The sequence below is a fragment of the Oncorhynchus keta genome, chromosome 8 (genome assembly GCF_023373465.1).
Source record: "Oncorhynchus keta strain PuntledgeMale-10-30-2019 chromosome 8, Oket_V2, whole genome shotgun sequence".
In the NCBI taxonomy this organism is placed as follows: domain Eukaryota; kingdom Metazoa; phylum Chordata; class Actinopteri; order Salmoniformes; family Salmonidae; genus Oncorhynchus; species Oncorhynchus keta.
The window spans coordinates 17625635-17643201 of NC_068428.1; the positions used below are offsets into that span (position 1 = coordinate 17625635).

The following is a 17567-nucleotide window of genomic DNA, read 5'->3' on the forward strand; positions in this document are numbered from 1 at the left end:
GAGTCTCAAAAATTGCAGCCCAAATAAATGCTTCACAGAGTTCAAGTAACAGACTCATCTCAATATCAACTGTTCAGAGGAGACTGCTTTCATGGTTGAATTTCTGCAAAGAAACCACTACTAAAGGACACCAATAAGAAGAAGATACCTTCTCACCCCCCCCAAAAGATTTAGATGCACTATTGTAAAGTGGCTGTTCCACTGGATGTCATAAGGTGAATGCACCAATTTGTAAGTCGCTCTGGATAAGAGCGTCTGCTAAATGACTTAAATGTAAATGTAAATGTTGCTTGGGCCAAGAAACACAAGCAATGGACATTAGACCGGTTGAAATCTCTCCTTTGGTCTGATGAGTCCAAATTTTAGATTTTTGGTTCCAACCGCCGTGTCTTTGAGAGACGCAGAGTAGGTGAATGGATTATTTCCGCATGTGTAGTTCCAACCATAAAGCATGTAGGAGGAGGTTTGAAAGTGTGGGGTGCATTGTTGATGACACTATCTGTGATTTATTTAGAATTTCGGCACACTTAACCAGCATGGCTACCACAGCATTCTGCAGTGATTCGCCATTCCCATTTGGTTTGCACTTAGTGGGAGTATCATTTGTTTTGAAACAGGAAAATGACACAACACACCTCCATGCTGTGTAAGGGCTATTTGACTGAGAAGGAGAGTGATAGAGTGCTGCATCAGATGACCTGGCCTCCAAAATCACCCGACCTCAACCCAATAGAGATGGTTTGGGATGAGTTGGACCGCAGATTGAAGGATGTGGGAACTCTTTCAAGACTGTTGAAAAAGCATTCCAGGTGAAGCTGGTTGAGAGAATGAGAAGTGTGCAAAGTTGTCATCAAGGCAAAGGGTGGCTACTTTGAAGAATTCAAAATCTAAAATATGTTTTGATTTGTTTAACATTTTTTGGGTGACTACATAATTACATATGTCTTATTTCATAGTTTTGATGTCTTCAATATTATTCTTCAATGTAGAATATAGGAAAAAATAAAGAAAAACCCTTGAATGAGTAGGTTTGTCTAAACATTTGACTGGTACTGTATATTACATATAAATGTATATACAGTTGAAGTCGGGAGATTACATACACTTTAGCCAAATACATTTCAACTCAGTTTTTCACAATTCCTGACATTTAATCCTAGTAACAATTCCCTGTCTTAGGTCAGTTAGGATCACAACTTTATTTTAAGAATGTGAAATGTCAGAATAATAGTAGATTTTTTTTCTTTCATCACATTCCCAGTGGGTCAGAAGTTTACATACACTCAATTAGTATTGGGTAGCATTACCTTTAAATGGTTTAACCTTGGTCAAACGTTTCAGGTAACCTTCCACAAGCTTCCCACAATAAGTTGGGTAAATTTTGGCCCATTCCTCCTGACAGAGCTGGTGTAACTGAGTCAGGTTTGTAGGCCTCCTTGCTCGCACACCCTTTTTCAGTTCTGCCCACAAATGTTCTATAGGATTGAGGTCAGGGCTTTGTGATGGCCACTCCAATACCTTGACTTTGTTGTCCTTAAGCCATTTTGCCACAACTTTGGAAGTATCAGAAGCTTCTAAAGCCATGACATCATAGAATTTTCCAAGCTGTTTAAAGGCACAGTCAACTTAGTGTATGTAAACTTCTAAACCACTGGAATTGTGATACAGTGAATGGGTCATTGTCCATTTGGAAGACCCATTTGCGACCAAGCTTTAACTTCCTGACTGATGTCTTGCGATGTTGCTTCAATATATCCACATAATTTTCCTTCCACATGAAGCCATCTGTTTTGTGAAGTGCACCAGTCCCTCCTGCAGCAAAGCACCCCCACGACTTGATACTGCCACCCCCGTGCTTCACGGTTGGCATGGTGTTCTTAGGCTTGAAAGCCTCCACTCTTTTCCTCCAAACATAACGATGGTCATCATGGCCAAACAGTTCTATTTTTGTTTCATCAGACCAGAGGACATTTCTCCAAAAAGTACGATCTTTGTCCCCTTGTGTAGTTGCAAACCGTAGTCTGGCTTTTTTATGGCGGTTTTGGATCAGTGGCTTCTTCCTTGCTGAGCGGCCTTTCAAGTTATGTCGATATAGGACTTGTTTTACTGTGGATATAGATACTTTTGTGCCTGTTTCCTCCAGCATCTTCACAAGGTCCTTTGCTGTTGTTCTGGGATTGATTTGCACTTTTCGCACCAACGTACGTTCACCTCTAGGAGACAGGACGCATCTCTTCCTGAGCGGTATGGCGGCTGCGTGGTCCCATGGTGTTTATACTTGCATACTATTGTTTGTACAGATGAACGTGGTACCTTCAGGTGTTTGGAAATGGCTCCCAAGGATGAACCAGACTTGTGGAGGTCTGAAGTTTTTTTCTGAGGTCTTGGCTGATTTATTTAGATTTTCCCATGATGTCAAGCAAAGAGGCATTGCATTTGAAGGTAGGCCTTGAATACATCAACAGGTACACCTCCAATTGACTCAAATGATGTCAATTAGCCTATCAGAAGTTTCTAAAGCCATGACATTATAGAATTTTCCAAGCTGTTTCAAAGGCACAGTCTACTTTGCGTATATAAACTTCTGAACCACTGGAATTGTGATACAGTGAATTATAAGTGAAATAATCTGTCTGTAAACAATTGTCGGAAAAATTACTTGTGTCATGCTCAAAGTAGATATCCTAACCGACTTGCCAAAACTATAGTTTGTTAACAAGAAATTTGTGGAGTGGTTGAAAAATGAGTTTTAATGACTCCAACCTAAGTGCATGTAAACTTCCGACTTCATCTGTACATTGGACGGGATGGGACGGGACAGGACGGGACAAGACAAACAGACTTCCGACTGCTACGCCATCTTGAAGATACCAACTTGGCGTAAAAAGTCAAGCGACACAGTATAAATCCTTGCCAAAATCAAAATACAATTATTGACAAACATGTTAATGAGGTGTCTCTTTGCCTTGACATGAATAGATTGGGAGTTATGCATGCAGGTTCACATTTATTGCCATTAGTCTTGTCCTGGAGACATAACTGAGAGATTTCCCCTTAGATGGGCCAGCTGCAAAATAGGCTATTGTAAAAATCCATGACAAAAAGGTTAGAGTTAGGCATAAGGGTTAGCAGTGTGGTTAGGGTTAAGGTTAGGTTTAGGTTTAAAATCAAATTCTAGAACTTTGTGGCTGTGCCAAATAGTACCCACCAAGCACAGCTGCCTCCAGAACAAGATTCATGACAAAAAAAGGCTAACTAGGATCATGCACGCTTGTAAAAGCAGCTCAAGGAAAGGTTCCTACAGCTCTGCCTCTGTATTCTCATTATCTGCAATATTTTTCCTGTCACATAATTTCACACAAGCCTGTCATTCAGGCCACTAATCGGCTGAAAAGGAGACTTTTATCTCCGGGGAATATATGCGGGTAAATAGAGGTGAAAAAGTGGATAATTTTCACCCAGCTTGTTATGTAAATTTGTTAAGAAAACAATGACATCTGCTGTTTACGAATAAACATGTTTTCAGTATGATAGAACCGCATTAATAGAAATGTTTTATTCAGCATGCTTTTTGACAGTTGTTGAACTAAATTGGCTTTATTAAGACTAGCTGCAGTAGATGTGTTTACTCAAACACTGCATGGGCTTAAGTGATTAATACAAAGATTCATAGAGTTCGATGTGTTGCATTGGGGTAAATAACCCTCCACTGATGACAGCTTCAGCTTAGGAGTCCACACTGTTCTGATTAAATGATTGGCCCACACTCTCAATGGATAGCTCTATAGTCATGATTCATGTTGTGGTTTCCAAAATACTAAAACAACGTTTTCAACCCACAATTTAATCCATGCGGTTTGCTCTCATATTAAGCACTGATTTATAACTTAAAACCCTTACACTCATGGGAATTGGCCTGTATGGATAGGGCTAAATGTAAATGTTTTTAACAGAAGAAATATGGAATGCATAACCATGGAAAAAAATTCAAAGGGAAAGGTTTGGAGAATATGGGAAAATTATTAGACTAAAGGTCAGGACATAACAGTTGACCTGACAACGGTTCCTGAGTGGTGCAGTGTTCTAAGGCACTGCTAGAGTTGTTACTACAGACCCTGGTTTGATTCCAGGCTGTATCACTACCGGCCGTGATTGGGAGTCCCATAGGGCGGTGCAGAATTGGCCGATTGTTGTCCAGGTTAGGGTTTCTTAACTGACTTATGTAGTTAAATGAAAGAACACAGGACTGTATGCAAACATTACAATGTTGATTCAGTAACATGACAAGAATATTCTTAGAAAATGTGGAGTAGGTTTAACATAAGGCAAACAAATTACAAGGGTTTGAATGAGAGGTCTAACTGGTGTTTCCAAGTGGCCACAAACCTTTCCAAAGTGTGTACAGTTCTTAAGTCATTTCGATATACTTTAAGGACTCAAAGAAGAGTCTTCCATCAGTTTGTTCTATTGCCAACATGACAAGCTAAATTATAAAATACTATCATAAAGTGTTAAGCTTTCACAAGGCAATTCAGAGAAGCAGAGCAACATTTTGATGAGCATAGAATGAAGTCATGAGTGCTTTGAGATGTGTGGTCCACGGCAAATTTTCGTCACAGTACAACAAACAGGCTCATTCTGTTCAGGATAACCCAAAGTAAAACATCATGTCAGCTTGTAACTGTACATCAGTGAGCATAAACATTGACACAACATCATACATGATTTTTATGATATGGAAATGTGAAGTGCACATTTGGATAGGGTTAGGGTTAGGATTGCTTGGCTTGCTTGTATGACATCAAAGCAGAATTTATTAATCCTCACCTTCTCATCTTTCAAAATGCATCAAATCCTCTTAATATACAGCATTTCCCTCACTCAGACAACTAAATTATTTTCAAAAGTTGCCCAATTATCGGGAGGGATGGGGCAACTTCTTGCCACGCGCAGTGCTCAAGTTCAGAACAGCTGTCAGTCAAAACCCATACAGAGCTGTGATGCAGAGACCCTGATCTCTGACGTCATGCATTACAATTTAGGCGCTTATCAGTGTCCAGATCTGCCATTTTTAAAACCGTATACAGATACAAGTGTATCGGGCTTCAGATTCCCTGACATTCATAAAATGATGTACTAATTTGCATCCTTTCTGTACTGTAGTAGTCAGCATTGGAGCGTTGTAGCTGTCAGTATTACTTCATTTATGTGTGAGCATCATGCTTAATGTGTTACACATGTACTGTTTTCACAAGATCCTTGTCTATTTCCTTATTGCCTGTGCAAGTAAGAGTGGAGGTAAGGCAGGGAAGCACGTTTTCTGTCTGGATGCCATGTCTGTTATGTGTGTTGTGATCATGGCTCCCGTGGCCTGAAGGAAGTTTACCTTTTTACATAAGACGTTAATGATTTATTAAAGCGCCACGCGCGGAGCACTAACAAACCAACAGCATCTCTCTCAAGGTGACTTACCACAGAGTGTCAGACTCAGCAGGCTGTACATCTGGCAAATTGGGAAGAACAAGGGAGAAAACAGGGAGAGTGTTTGCTTGATAGAATGTCTCATCACCTCTATAACTGTTTTTATAGCAGTGGCTGAACTAGGAAAAGCTGTTTTCATCATAGAAGAGCATACTCAGAAAAGAGTGAAATGAATAGCAATTCATACACATTTTTTTGTGTGTATGATTATGATTGTCCTCTATACCATAATGCATAATGCAAATATGTTGATATGTTTCTCATCTGGGGAGTCATATCCATGGGAGCTCTAATCTATGTACTCTATTTTCTCTCCACATCAAAAACATGTAAATTGGTTCAAATCACCTTTGAGTGCATATTATAGTTATATCCATAGGGGGTTCGTTATGACATTCGCTATCATACCTATGTGATACACTCATTGGAATGAGTTGTGTCAACAAAATGATTAAAATACTAGTAAATGCTGTGAAACGATCACTATTGGGTTGCCTGGTAATAGGTCGCCAAGCGGTTAGAGAGACAATCCAACAACCGGCGGGTTGACAGTTCGAGTCCCCAAGGTCCGACAGCAAAAATCTGTTGGGAAGTGAATTGGCAGTCGGAGGGTTTCTGGTATCAAATCCTAGATTCCATGGCCTGCCGCTGTGCTCTTGAGCAACGCACTTAATCCCCCGCAACAACACCTCCCTGGGCGCCGGGTTTGGCCGACCCCCGCACCTCTCCAAAACCTCTATGTGGCTTCAGAAAGTGTTCGTACCCCTTGACTTATTCCACATTTTCTTGTGTTATTCTTAATTCAAAATTGATCAAATATTTGTTTTTACACCGATCTACACACAATACCCCATAAAGACAACGTGAACATGTTTTTAGACATGAACATGTTTGCCTTTATTGAAATGCAAACATGTTCACACCCCTGAGTCAATACTTTGTAGAAGCACCTTTGGCAGCGATTACAGCTGTGAGTCTTTCTGGGTAAGCGCTTTCCACATCTGGATTGTACAACATTTGCCCATTGTTCTTTCCAAAAATGTTCAAGCTCTGTAGCATTGGTTGTTGATCATTACTAGACAACCATTTTCAGGTCTTGCCATAGATCTTCTTGGTAATCAACTCCAGGGTAGATTTGGCCTTGTTATTTAGGTTATTGTTCTGCTAAAAGGTGATTTAATTTCCCCGTGTCTGGTGGAAAGCAGACTGAACCAGGTGTTCTTCTAGGATTTTGCTTGTTTTTAGCTCTATTCCACAAATGTTTTTATCCTCAAAAAACTCCAGTCCTTAATGACTACAAGCCTACCCATAACATGATGCAGCCACCACTATGCTTAAAAAGATGGGGAGTGGTACTCATTAATGTGTTGTTTTGGTTTTGCCCCAAACAGAACACTTTGTATTCAGGATTTTTTTTTATTTCTTTGCCACAATTTTTGCAGTATTAATTTAGTGCCTTGTTTCAAACTAGATGCATGTTTTGGAATATTTTATTCTGTACAAGCTTCCTTCTTTTCACTCTTTCAATTAGGTTAGTATTGTAGAATAACTACATTGTTGTTGATCCATCCTCAGTTTTCATCTATCACAGCCATTAAATACAAATTCTCATTAAACTGTTTTAAAATCACCATTGGCCACCCTGAGCGGTTTCCTTCCTCTCCAACTGAGTTAGGAAGGACGCCTGTATCTTTGTAGTGACTGACTGTATTGACACCATCCAAAGTGTAACTAATATCTTCACCATGCTCAAAGGGATATTCAATGTCTTCTTATTTGTTTTACCCATCTACCAATAGGTGCCCTTCTTTGCGAGGCATTGGAAAACCTCCCTTGTCTTTATGGTTGAATCTCTGTTTTAAATTCACTGTTCGGCTGAGGGACATTACAGATAATTGTATGTGTGGGATACAGAGAGAAAATAATGTTAAACACTTATTGCACACAAAGTGAGTCCATGCAGCTTATTTTGTGACTTGTTAAGCACATTTCTGCTCCTGAACCTATTTACGCTTGCCATAACAATTGGGTTAAATACTTAGACTCAAGACATTTCAGCTTTTCATTTTTTATTAATTTGTAAAAATGGCAAAACATAATTCCACTTTCACATTATGGAATTGTGCGTAGGCCCGTGACATAAAATCTGAATGCAATCCATTTTAAATTCAGGCTTACACAACAAAATGTGAAAAAGTCAAGTGGTATGAATACTCGCAGAAGGCAATGTATGTGTGTCTTATGGAGGGGTTGGGTCAAAAGTGGAAGTCACATTTCTGTTGGACCTTTGCATTTGACGAAAAAGTGATCATAATTGTTGAGGCATGTTATCTTCACTAAACCTTTCCTCACACAGACATCCCCTGTTGATGTCTATAGATAAGCATACATTCTAATAGAAATGTGTATTTTTTTTTTTTTAATTTTACCTTTATTTAACCAGGCAAGTCAGTTAAGAACATATTCTTATTTTCAATGACGGCCTGGGAACAGTGGGTTAACTGCCTGTTCAGGGGCAGAACGACAGATTTGTACCTTGTCAGCTTGGGGGTTTGAACTCGCAACCTTCCGGTTACTAGTCCAACGCTCTAACCACTAGGCTACGCTGCCGCCCCATATAATGGGTATTAATTGAAGTACCCTAGATTTAAATCTCAGAAAGAGCCAAATATACATCCAGCCCTCATTAAAAATATGTCTTCCACAGTAATCACACTATTACACACTCACTCTCACTCATAGCCCATTAAGAGCCCTGCTATCGGTACTGCATCCAGACAGAATGTGATCGGATTCTGTTTATTTTTGATGTAATTATTCTGAACAAAAATATAAATGTAAAGTTTGTCCCAAAAAGCTTATCTCTCTAAATATTTTGGCGGAAAATTGTTTACATCCCTGTTAGTGAGAATTTCTCCTTTGCCAACATAATCCATCCACCTGACAGTTGTGGCATATCAAGAAGATAATTAAACAGTATGATCATTACACAGGTGCACCTTGTGCTGAGAACAATAAAAGGCCAGTCTAACACGTGCAGTTTTGTCACACAACACAATGCCACAGACGTCTGAACTTTTGAAGTTCACCCCCTTTTACTCCCCAATTTCATGATATTCAAGGCTGTAGTGACACCGCAACACTGCAATGAAAGTGCATTAGACTGCTGCGCCTCTCGGGAGGCCATAGTTGACTTTCTGACTGCAGGAAAGTCCACCAGAACTGTTGCTAGAGATCTGAATGTTCCAATGTCATTTTAGAGAATTTATCAGTATGTCCAACAGGCCTCACAACCACAGACCTTGCCTGCCCAGGACCTCAACGTCCGGCTTCTTCACCTGCAGGTTCTTCTTAGACCAGCCAACCGGAAAGCTGATGAAACTGTGGGTTTGGACAACTGAAGAATTTCTGCACAAACTGTCAGGAACCGTCTCAGGGAAGCTCATCTGAGTGCTCGTCCTCACCAGGATCTTGATCTAACTGCAGTTCGGCGTCGTAACAGGCTACAGTTGGCAAATGCTCACCTTCAATGGCCAGTGGCATGCTGGAGAAGTGTGCTCTTCATGGATGAATTCCGGTTTCAACTGTACTGGGCAGATGGCAGACAGCGTGTATGGCTTTGTGTGGGCGAGCGGTTTGTTGAAGTCAACCCTGTGAACAGAGTGCCCCATGGTGGCAGTGGGGTTATGGTATGGGCAGGCATCAGCTATGGACAACGAACACAATTGCATTTTATTGATGGCAATTTGAATGCTCAGAGAAACCGTGATAGGATCCTGAGGCCCATTATCGTGCCATTAATCCATGTTGCAAGGATCAGTACACAATTTCTTGAAGTTGAAAATGTCCCAGTTCTTCCATGGCCTGCATACTCACCAATACATCACCCATTGAGCATGATTGGGATGCTCTGGATCGACATGTACGATAGAGTGTTCAGTTCCCACCAATATCCATCTACTTCGCACATCCATTGAAGAGGAATGGAACAACATTCCACAGGCCACAATCAACAGCCTGATCAACTCTATGCAAAGGAGATGTGTCACACTGCACGAGGCAAAGGATCTGTATTCCCAGTCATGTGAAATCCATAGATTAGGGCCTAATTAAATTTTTTATTTTTTATTTCTCCTTTATTTAAAATTACGGTAAGCTAGTTGAGAACAAGTTTTCATTTGCAACTGCGACCTGGCCAAGATAAAGCATAGCAGTTTGACACATACAACAACACAGAGTTACACATGGAATGAACAAATAATACAGTAGAAAAAAAGAAAACAAAGTCTATATAAAGTTAGTGCAAATTAGGTCAAATAAGGGAGTTAAGGCAATACATAGGCCATGGTGGTGAAGTAATTACAATATGGCAATTAAACACTGGAATGGTAGATGTGCAAAAGATGGATGTGCAAGTAGAGATACTGTGGTGCAAAAGGAGCAAAATAAAAAAATACAGTATGGGGATGAGGTAGATACATGGGCTGTATACAGATGGGCTATGAACAGGTGCAGTGATCTGTGAGCTGCTCTGACAGCTGGTTCTTAAAGCTAGTGAGGGAGATGGGAATCTCCAGCTTCAGTGATTTTTGCAGTTTGTTCCGGTCAGTGGCAGCAGAGAACTGGAAGGAAAGGCGACCAAAGGAGGAATTGGCTTTGGGGGTGACCAGTGAGATATACATTTATTTAAATCTACTGATTTCCTTATATGAACTGTAACTCAGTAAAATCTTTAAAATTGTTGCATGTTGCGTTTATATTTTTGTTCAGCGCAACCTCTTCAGATGACCTCACAAGAAGATTATACTATACTCAAAGGATACAAAACTGATAAACTTTCTTGTCTAAACACATTTAGTTGAATTCCTCTCATTGAGTTCAAATAATTGCAATTGCTGGCAACGTACGCCTCCACTGTGTTGTGAAGGATAGCAATATTTACGCAACTGTCCAAGAACACCTTTTTATAGTCCAACAATGGCACAATAGTTGATGGTTGAGTCATTCTCTCCACATCTTTATGTGGAAGAATAAAATAAACATAAAAAAGACAGAGGTTCATACAAAAATCTAGTTAATTTAGCATATGTTCTTTCCATTTATAAAGGAGCAGGAGGTCACCTGGTTACATCAGTACCTCTGGATCAGCAGTCTGTTAATTCACCAGACATGAAATCTCCATACCCACTGAACAGTACAGCTACATTTAAAGCACACAGCACTCACTGACCTATACATTGTAGTCTTCATTATAGTATGCATTTGTAGCTAGAATACACAGGTTAACTCACAGGAATAGTCAACTACACATTCTAGTTAGTCCCCATAGGGAGTCTTTTCAGAGCCATGAGAGAAATTAATGTCATCTGCTGATATTATATAGCTGCTGAAATGTGTGTCTTGGCAGGAGTAAACAATGAGCTCTTTTCATGGTACAATCCAACAGTGTGTTTCATAATAGAAGCAGCTCAGTACAGTCTGCAGACCATGCCCCAGCTCACATGGCCTAATATAATAGAGCTAAGGACACCTAATAGATTTTGGAGGATATGACAAAGTATTGACAGAGACTTTCTTGTGTATTTGGCATTGAAATGTGAACAGCACCCAACCTTGTTCTGCTCATTGGTGTATTTCACTACTCCACAGTTCTTCAAGCAAGACCAAGATAATGGTGTAAACCTAATGTGCCTCAGGACAGCTTGCCGAATAGTCTGTGATACCGCTGAAGAGCTTCAGATTTAATGGAAAAATCAGCTGTGTGGCATATTCAAAGAATACAATGCTCTGTTATTCTAAGTACACCCTTTGCCATGGGTAAACCTAATCTAAAGGAAGTATGCTGTAGTTCCCGCAGATATCTACTACCTGTACTTACAGTGTTTTAACTGGCCATTGACACAATGAAGACGTGATAACTGTATATTTTTTTAAGAGCGTTAAGCCAGTAACGAAAAGTTTGTTTGTTCAAATCCCCAAACTGACTAGGTGAAAAATCTGTCGATGTGCCTTTGAGAAACCCTAACCCCAACCCCAACCCCAACCCCAACCCTAACCCTAATCCTAATCCTAACCCCAACCCCAACCCCAACCCCAACCCTAACCCTAATCCTAACCCCAACCCTAACCCTAACCCCAACCCTAACCCTAACCCTAATTGCGCCTTTAAGTCGCTCTGGATAAGAGCATCTTCTAAATGACTAAAAGGTAAATGTTAAATAGTCTCAATATAAAGTCTCAATGAGTTTGAGTGTGTCAATTACAGTAGTTTAACACATGAAATATCAAACAGTGACTCTCTTATGTCCCATGAGGTCCCTGAGACCTTGGATATTCTATTAAATTACTAGCATTCTAATTCTAAACCCTAATTCTGTGACTGAGAAGCTCTAAGAATGATTTATTTTTCAGTACCGGTATGCAGGTATGACCTTCAGAAAAATGTGGTTTGCAACTTCCTGTCTGTCATGTTTTCATGTTAACTGCTCCTTGGAGTCAAAGATAGATGATGTACAGCAACGTCTAAAGGACTTCAGACTGAGCGCTGGATGCTTTTAGAGCTGTCAGAGCTGACTACTCCACGAGTCAGTATGTACTGTACAACTTTCCCAGATGATCTATAATATTTAAATAGTGCCCTTAGTGTGTGTCAAAAATTCTACTTTACATTTCAACACAAGAATGTTTACCTAGTAATTGCAATTTTTGGAAGTAATTCATTGGAGTTTAGGTACTGCCCCATACACAAACATTTTGGTGAGCAATTACACTTCATTTGACTTTACAAAGCTTATAGCACAAATTATGAACTGTTCTGAGGTAGACACACCACACATGCCTTCACTAACTAAGCTTTGTATTAAAAATAAGATTAAACTACTCAACCAGCAAAATTTCAGCAACCTGTTGGGGCAGTGATTTAGCAGTAATTCAATTTATGTCAGCTATGTCAACCAGGTCTCAGAGTATTTTGTATTATTCTGTACATAAAAATGAAACACTCCATTTAGTATGATATGTTATGTTACATTTCGTATTGTATGTATTAATTTGTGGATGTCCACCACCCATTTTGTATGATATCTTAGGAATTACAATTTGTATTATATGTATGTTACGAATTTGCAAAATGTATATGTTATGAATTCTAGCTAGGTGGCTAACATTAGCTAGCTTGCTACTGTTAGCGAGGCTTGAGGTTAAGTTTAACGTTAGGGTTAGGTTTAGGGGAAGGGTTAGCTAATAGGGTTAAGGTTAGGGTCAGCTAACAAACTAAGCAGTTGCAAAGTAGCTAAAAAGTACTAAGTAGTTGAAAAGTTGCTAATTAGCTCAAATGCTAAAGTTGTCCGTGATGACGTTCAAACTCGCAACCTTTTGGTTGCTAGACGTTGACAATTGCGATCTTAAGGATAATCTCTCTAGCACAATTAAATTAAGAATTGCCATACTATGATCTCCATATCAACAGTAAATACCACTAATTGTGAATTAACTCTTATTTTGGCGTGAAGTATTTTATGATTAGAATTTATATTTGCAATTGTGCTGTCAGTTGCATGCCTATGTATTGTTATTATTTCCACAGCACATACACAGTATGCATATCTATTGTGCAATGTATGTTGCATTTGGCATCACTTGATCATGAAGTAGTAAAACATAAGTGATAAGTCTGAATACAGTATATCCATACTTTTCCTCTCATTTTTTGGTCATTTAGCAGATGCTCTTATCCAGAGCGACTTAAAGGCGCAATTCGGGTTACAGTGCCTTGCGAAAGTATTCGGCCCCCTTGAACTTTGCGACCTTTTGCCACATTTCAGGCTTCAAACATAAAGATATAAAACTGTATTTTTTTGTGAAGAATCAACAACAAGTGGGACACAATCATGAAGTGGAACGACATTTATTGGATATTTCAAACTTTTTTAACAAATCCAAAACTGAAAAATTGGGCATGCAAAATTATTCAGCCCCTTTACTTTCAGTGCAGCAAACTCTCTCCAGAAGTTCAGTGAGGATCTCTGAATGATCCAATGTTGACCTAAATGATAAATGATGACAAATACAATACAAGGACACATTCACCGAGTCAGCTCGGGGATTCAAACCAGCGACCTTTCGGTTACTGGCCCAATGCTCTTAATTGCTAGGCTACCTGCTGCCCAAACCTAGCGATGGTGTAGTCATTATTAAGTAGGTCAGTCTGTAGATAAAGCGGTAGAGGGAATGTTCCGGTAGTTATGACAGCCTGTTTCCCTGGTAGCATATCCCTGCTTGAGCAACAGCATACTGTTAATCATTCACACAGGATATTGGTTGCGACAGCTTACACTCCAAGATAATGATATTTGTCTAAAAAGATGACACCCCCAGTTTGTCACCCAGTAACGCAAGTCTTCTGGGGACGATTTGGAGCAGAGAAATAATTTTTACTCATGAATCCAAACGGAGTGCTGAGCAGCACAATGGATGATAATAGCAGGGGTAAGAAAACAACATATGAGGCATGGCAGGATTATGAGAGGGTTGGGAAATACCACATCGAGCCTAGAGTTTGTGACTCTTCAGGAGTGCCAATGGGTTGCAGTATGGCAGTTAGTTACAAGGTTGAACAAACAGATGTTCTAAAGAGATGGTCTGCTGGCAATAGAACATGACTTTGATTGGGACTTCAAGGGCCTCGGTAGATGACGTTCTGAAGGGTTGAAGAACATCTCTGGACCAATATCAAATCAAAGTTTATTAGTCAGGTGCACCGAATACAGCCTTACAGTGAAATGCTTAATTACGAGTCCCTAACCAACAATGCAGTAAAAAAAAAATGTGGATACAAATAAGAAATAAAAGCAACAAGTAATCAAAGAGCAGCAGTAAAATAACAATAGCAAGTCTATATACAGGGGGGTACCGGTACAGAGTCAATGTGCTGGGGCACCGGTTAGTTTAGGTAATGTAGGTAGAGTTATTAAAGTGATTATGCATAGGTGACAACAGAGAGTAGCAGCAGTGTAAAACAGGGGGAGGGGGACAATGCAAATAGTCTGGGTACCCATTTGATTAGATGTTCATGAGTCTTATGGCTTGGGGGTAGAAGCTGTTTAGAAGCCTCTTGGACCTAGACTTGGCGCTCCGGTACCGCTTGCCGTGCGGTAGCAGAGAGAACAGTCTATGACTGAGTGGCTGGAGTCTTTGACAATTTTTAGAGCCTTCCTCAGACACTGCCTGGTATAGAGTTCCTGGATGGCAGGAAGCTTGGCCCCAGTGATGTACTGGGCTGTTCGCACTACCCTCTGTAGTGCCTTGCGGTCAGAGGCCGAGCAGTTGCCATACCAGGCAGTGATGCTCTCAATGGTGCAGCCGTAGAACCTTTTGAGGATCTGAGGACCCGTGCCAAATCTTTTCAGTCTCCTGAGGGGGAATAAGTTTTGTCGTGCCCTCTTCACAACTGTCTTGGTGTTCTTGGACCATGTTAGGAACTTGAAGCTCTCAACTTGCTCCACTGCAGCCCCATCGATGAGAATGGGGGCGTGCTCGGTCCTCTTTTTTCTGTATCAATATGTACTCTTACAATGCATTTAATTTGAAAACCTTCAATGTCATTTTTTATTCTGTAGTGAAATGAAAAGGGGGTTATGAATAGCCACAATGTCTTGTTTTAGTGTCTTCTAATAACAGATCAGACAGCCTTGCTGCATTGATTACCTCGAAAAGCCTGGTGTGCATCAATGCAGTTGCTGCGCAGCTCCAGGTCCCAACCACATTGTTTTTTTGTCCTTGGGTGTTGAAGGCAATGTGTCTCTTGAAAGACATTAGGTACGGGTTAATAGGCACTAGTAACATTCCTGCTTCTTTGTATTGGTCATTAGATGTCAGGTCCATAGTGGGGCTGGCTGTTAAAGAGGCTGTGTGTGTTAAAACAGCAGTGACAAGGCTATTCCTTCCTGCCTGCCGGAGAGCTGAAGAGGGATGGTGAGAGGGGCCAGGCTGGGTGAGCTGCCTGTGTGTGAGTGATTAATGGGATTGTACAAAGCGTTCCAGAGTTTAGAGCGAACAGGACCTGCGTCACCTCACTCGAGATGGCATTAAGATTCACTGGATGCCTGAACAAATTAAGCGGGGAAACGGTAAGGCTGACAGTGAAAATGTCATCACAGAGATTGACAACGAGGTGCTGTGAAGAAGAGAACTGCTCATCCAAAAAGGGAAAATTAGAAAAGGGAACATTGAAGGTATGTGTCTGTGTGTGTGTGCATGTGTGTCTGTATTGGCCATTTTAAGTGTTCAATATTGAAAAGGCCTCTACACAGACAACACACGTCTTCTAGAGTGGTTTTTAATATGAGACTTTTGCACATAGCTACTGCACATTCACAATTTCAACAGTTCCACAATCTTTTCCAGAGAGCCAAGTTGTGATCCATGCTATAACACAATACCTTCGGACAAAGATATAGTGGATCCAAGGTTGTGAGGTAAAGACATGAGGTCAGACTTGGTACCTGCTCTACAAATACCCCAGAGGGACCCACCATGAATGACATACACCCATAACTATGAGTGGCCACATTCATTTTATGGGTTGAGGTCATTACAAGTGTATCAGACAATGAATCACCCACCATGCTATTGACCTACTGAATGAATAGTCTAACAATTAATGGACATTTAAGTTTCAAATTCAAGCGTTTACATCACTGTCTGTTCATCCAAACAAGGCATGAATAATACACTGGCACTGTCGGGGAAGATAAACTATCGTCCTGAGTTATACACCATGCATGTTTGTTGGTGCATCAGCAGAGAATTAATGAGGGTCTATGTTTGATTGATACTTTCTTTCTCTCTCATTCTTTCAGCAAAATCTGTTTTTAATGTGGCTGTGCAAGCCGGAAGCAGCTGGGTTGCCCATCCCCCGCTCAATGCAGGCTTCGTGAGGACGCCACATGCTGTTTTCTGTTACACAGAAGAAGAAAAATATAGGGGAAGATTTCCTCTTTGTGGCACTTTACAACTCCGTTGATATGTTGAGGTGGATGACAGTTATTTGTCGTTTCATAAATCTGTAACTGCCACTGAGGATGAATACAAGAGATGACAGACAGACATGAGATAATAGTTGCTTATTTAATCTATGCAAGACACGCCCCTTAAACTGAATTTGGTTAGTTGTGGCTGCAGCATCATTGATGGAGTAGGCTGTAGTTGGCCCCAGACACTGATCCAAGGCCAGCTATGTGTTCTCCCTCTAATGGTTAAGGTTAGAACACTGAACCTATGTGTATGCCCAAGGGTCAAATCTCCCTGAAGCATCGCAGACAGGACCAACCAACATCACCTGTACATCCATCGTGCCATTCACTCATGCTGTCAATGGGAGATCAAGTCCTTCTTTCTTACTATGTTGTTAAATATACCTGAAAGACTATATCAGCGATGTGAAAATACGATTATGCTCATAATATTTTCAGAGAAAGGAAGTATATTCCTATCACCTTGGGATATTTATCTCAAAGGTAGTATTAAAATGGGACAACCTCCCCAAATACTATGAATAATGGATGTGAGAAATCCAATCCTTTTCTTGTTCCCGTCAGATGATGAAAGGGAGAATGGACTGCTGACAGCCAAATCATTTTGGTTAAGATTCACATCAAGTGACACATTTTGTACAAATGGAAGTGTTCTGTCAAAAGGACAGCCAGTAACAGCACAATATGTTCCTCTCATAAGAAACTTCTGTTATATATAGGTTGCATATCTTTACTTACCACAATGCAGTTGCATTATGTAAACTGCTCCATCCATAGTCTATTGTACATAGTGGCAATTACATTTAACCTTGGTGTTCGTGTTTTTGTTAGTCACCCAATGCTCGCGGGTCTGATGGACCCACAACATTATTGGGTTTAAAACAATACAGCCAGAATAATTTACGTAAAAGTACTAAATACTTAATACTGTCAAGCCCTGATCTGTTTCACCTGTCCTTGTGATTATCTCCACCCCCTCCAGGTGTCGCTTATTCTCCCCAATGTATTTATCCCTGTGTTTCCTGTCTCTCTGCGCCAGTTTGTCTTGTCTGT

General features: G+C 40.4%; 1 protein-coding gene across 1 annotated transcript in view; it reads right to left on the bottom strand.

The window, feature by feature from the left end:
- Positions 1 to 1399: 1399 nt before the first annotated feature.
- LOC118387195 (endothelin-1-like) overlaps positions 1400 to 17567 on the bottom strand; it is a 308791-nt gene continuing 292623 nt past the window's right edge. Inside the window, exon 5 of the transcript XR_008140776.1 lies at positions 1400 to 1432. The gene's annotated coding sequence lies outside the window, so the exon portion shown is untranslated. The remainder of the gene's footprint in view (positions 1433 to 17567) is intronic.